Source organism: Sphaerodactylus townsendi, linkage group LG06 (assembly GCF_021028975.2).
Source record: "Sphaerodactylus townsendi isolate TG3544 linkage group LG06, MPM_Stown_v2.3, whole genome shotgun sequence".
NCBI classification, from domain to species: domain Eukaryota; kingdom Metazoa; phylum Chordata; class Lepidosauria; order Squamata; family Sphaerodactylidae; genus Sphaerodactylus; species Sphaerodactylus townsendi.
Window position 1 is genome coordinate 114,984,993 of NC_059430.1, and position 4,684 is coordinate 114,989,676.

Sequence of the window (4,684 nt, forward strand, 5' to 3'; positions counted from 1 at the left end):
TTTTCTTGCTGCCATCATGTCACATATGGTGACCACATAAGGTTTTCAGGGCAAGAGAAGTTCAGAGGTTTGCCATTCCTTGCTTCTATGTAGCCACCCTGGATTTCCCACCCAAATACTAATCAGGGCTGACTGGACCCTGCTTAGCTTTCAGGATCAGATGAGATCAAGCTGGTCTGGACTATCCAGGGGCCTTTCCCCACTTACCGTTTGCGGTGCGCTACCCGCAGCGCGAGTCATTTCTGGCGCGGGGTCGTGTTCCCCACTGCAGAGCGTGGGGAACATACAGAGCGTGGGGTCATGAAAGGTGCCGTTTTATCAGCGCCAGAAATGACTCACGCTGAGCGGGCGGGAGAGCGGCAGAGTCGGGGCGGCTGCGTTGTCGCCGCCCGGACTCGTGGGGAGCGCTGCTGGACCCCGCGCTATTTGGGCAGAGTAGCGCGCAGCAAACGGTAAGTGGGGAAAGGACCCAGGTCAGGGCAACTGAACAACCACAACAACCGGCAACACAGAGTGTAAAAACTATTTAGGAAAGTTCCCAAGTCATTTAAACTTTGAAAGCATATAATATATATTCCTTATAAAATGTCCTTTCCCAAAGAGACTTTGTCCAGAGAGGTTTCTCTGTGTAAGACATAGACCAACAAGATGCTCAGAAGTTAACTTTCCCCATGTTCAGAAACGTTTCAGCTGTTTTGGTCACTGTCAGAGCAACAGAGGTGGGGAGTGTTTATTAAGTTGCAGTCGATCTGTGGTGAGCCTCCAGGGTAGGAGTCCCCAGCCATTTTGAGCCTGTGAGAGCATTTGGAATTTTGACACGGCGTGGTGGGCCCAGTCACAAAATGGCTCTTTCAAAATGGCTGCTGCAAGGAGTGCAGCCAGCCACAAAGTGTGCCACAGCTTAACTTCAGTAACACAGTGCAGATCCTTGTACTGTGGTGACAGCTGCTGCTAAAGAAACATTTTTAAAAATCTGCACAGCCTCGTCTCAGGAATCTTTGACAAAGAGATCCTAGCAGCTTTCTGTTGAGTGGTGCTGTTTTGCTGGTTGGGGGCAAGTCTTTCTTTCATCACCCTCCCTCCCCAGTTTTAGGGATCCACAGTTTGACAGGTGGATTTGGGAATTCCTGGTAGGGTCCCTGAACTCCTGAGAACTCCAAGATCAGTTGAAGCAGGCAGGCAGAAAAGCTGTTTAGAAGCCACCGTCCTCCATTAACCTTTCTAGATGTTTTTTTCTTTATTTGCTCTTCCTTCTCTAGCCTTTTGCAGAGAGCCAGCATGATGTAGTGGTTAAGAGCATGTGCACTCTAATCTGGAGAACCGGTTTGATTCCCCACTCTGCCACTTGAGCTGTGGAAGCTTATCTGGTGAACTAGATTAGCTTGTGCACTCCAACACATGCCAGCTGGGCTAGTCACAGTTCTTGGGATAGTCATCTTGGGCTACTCACAGTTCTTCAGAGCTCTCTCAGCCTCACCTACCTCACAGGGTGTTTGTTGGGAGGGTGAAGGGAAAGGAGATTGTCAGCCCCTTTGAGTCTCCTTACAGGCAAGAAAGGCGGAATATAAATCCAACTCTCCTCCTCCTCCTCCTCCGCCTTTAGTTATCACTAAATATTAAGATTCATTTCATTGCAGTTAGTTTATATACATATATATTAGCTAATGGGTTGTTTTTTCTTTTTTATAATGTCTTACTTTTGAATGTGTTGTTATAAATGAATTTAAAAATCTATATATATAAACGCGAAATACCACTCACTGACTGACTGACTCATCAAAAGAACTCAAAAACCACCAAAACTACAAAGTTGAAATTGGGCACACCAGTTCGTTATGTGCTCGCTAAGAAAAGATTTTCCAAAATATTCACTTCCATTTGACTTATTAGATATTCACTGTTCAACTCTGGCCATCTGCACGAACATTCTAAGGGTGACAGTAAAAAACCATGAGTTTCATGTCCTTCAACACGGTATTTTCGATGGTTTTTGAGTTCTTTTGATGAGTCAGTCAGTCAGTGGTATTTCGCGTTTATATATATAGCTTCGTTTCACAGGACATTTTAATGAAGGGCACTTTGAAGCTCTAACTCCATTTGTCGCATCAACAAGTTCTGCTAATACCCACCAAACAACAAGCATGATTGATCCAACGCATACGAACCTTTTCCTTCTGCTGAAACTGCTAAAGGGAGAAGAGGAATTAAACACAGAAAGCAATTTACACATTGCATTAGAAAAAGACAACTACCGGAAGTTTTCCAAGCTGTGTGGCCATGGTCTGGTTGATCTTGTTCCTAACGTATCACCTGCATTACACAGACTTCCCTCTGTGATACTCCGCTGAAGATGCCAGCCACAGTTGCAGGTGAAAGGTTAGGAACAAGATCCACCAGACCACGGCCACACAGCCTGGAAAACCCGCCACAATCAATTGCAGATATATTTAACGGAGTTGTAAAAGCTGGGTGCCCTGGGTGCCCTGGATGGCCCAGGTTAGCCCAATCTCATCAAATCCAAATCTCAGAAGCTAAGCAGGGTTGGCCGTGGTTAGGGTTTGGATGGGGGGAGTGGTAGGATTCAAATAATTTAACAACCGGTTCCGGTGGTGGCATTCAAATAATTTAACAACTGGTTGTTTACAAGCACCATTTTAACAACTGGCTCTGCTGAAGTGGTGTGAACCTGCTGAATCCCACCACTGGATGGGGGCCACCAGGGAATATCAGGATCTCCACACACAGGTAGCCAATAGCAAACTACTTCTGAACTTTTCTTGCCTTGAAACCCTACGGAGTCTCTGCAAGTTGGCTGCAAGTTGACAGCAAAAACAAATAAACAAGTCAGATCATGGTGGATTTGCCAGAGGAGAGAGTTTCAAAGCCCCAGGCGTTGGTACATGAGTACAGCCCAATTTTGCCTCTATATGAAGGAACAGAATGTGAAGCAACTGTTTTCAGATCACAGGACATTCATACAGCAGTCAACGGTCTTTGTGACATCCAGGACCCAATATTTGCATTAGAGTAAAAACAACCGTTCTTTAAAAAAAACACATTGGGTTGTGCTTGGTATCACCTGTCCTCCAATGAGACAGTCCCTCCTTTGTGTGACAGGAGTAACACTGGAGATTGGCATCTTTCCATTTAATAAGTTATGTATGGCTTTTTTCCTAAGGTATTTGGCTAACTAATTAAGGGCTCCTTTTCAGTTGTCCAAAAGGAGTTTTGATCAATTAATTGTTGCAGCTCTCTCTGTCTTTATATACAGACAGGTGTAAAGGAGGAATGACAGCCCTGAGGCACAGAGTAGTAAGCTGTAGTACCGCAGCCCAAGCTCTGCTCAAAATTTGAGTTCAATCCCAATGGATGAGGGAAGGAAGGAAGCTGGCTCAGTTTCAGGTAGCTGGCTCAAGGTTAACTCAGTCTTCGTCCTTCTGAGGCTGGTAAAACGAGTACCCAACTTGCTGGGGGTAAAGTGCACACAACTGGGGAAAGCAATGGCAAAACAGTCTGGAAATAAAGTTTGCCTAGTAAACGTTATGTATTGTTGAAGGCTTTCACAGCCAGATTCAATTGGCTGTTGTGGGTTTTCCGGGCTGTGGTCTGGCAGATCTTGTTCCTAACGTTTCGCCTGCATCTGATGCCGGCCACAGATGCCAGCGAAAGGTTAGGAACAAGATCTACCAGACCACACAGTCCAGAAAACCCACAACAACCAGTTATGATGTGACTCCACCCCATGGATCAGTAATGACCGGGTGCTTGCTGGGGACTACCTTTACCTTACATATAAAGGAGGAAAGGGTGTGGCTAAAATGCAACAGGAAAAGCAGACTGTGAGACTCGTAAGCAAAACTCTGATGCATCCTAAAGGAAGAAACAGAAACTATTTGCGAGGATTGCAAAACTCCATGTGGGGACCGGCATTCTACAGGAGTTACATCTGATCCCTAGTTTCAGAGAGCAGCCATGTTGATCTACACCTGAATAGCTAGGTTGGAATCCAGCAACACCTCAAGATTGACCAGGTTTTCGGGATATGAGCTTTTGAGAGTCAAAATCTTGTTGGTCTCAAATCTAGCTGGTTACTAAGTAATAGAGAAACCCCCCCCCCCCCCGAGGTAGGGTAGGGTTGTCAATCTGCAGGTGGTGGCAGGAGATCTCCTGGGATTCTAGTTGATCTCAGGTTCTAGAGATCAGTTCCCTTGGAGAAAATGGCCACGTTGGAAGCAGAGGGGGCAACTTTACCCCAAACAGATGGCAGTTTAAGAAGGAAAACTCGAAGGCATCACACCCAAGAAGGAAAACTCGAAGGCATCACCCCCACCCGAGCCCCCAAATCTCTGGACTTTCCCAAGGAGGTGTGGGCAACCGTGCTATTCTTCCAGCCCATCCATCAAAGCTTCTCCAATTGGCATTTGCACGCCCGCATACAATGCTCCTCCCCGCCCCATCCTCCCTGCGAGGTTGGCCTCTCCATTCATCCTCCTCCCAGCCGACCTCTTTCTTTGATCTGGGCCGCGCCCACTCTCCCCTCCGACGCTGCCTTTGGAAAGCTTCGCCAATCCGCGTCGGGGACGTCACCCGCGCCCCTCCTCCGGTTGGCTGGCGGCGGCGGCGGGCCTCTCGCCCAATCCCTCGCCCCTCCGGCCGCCGCCGCGCGCGCGTGATTGGCCCGGCT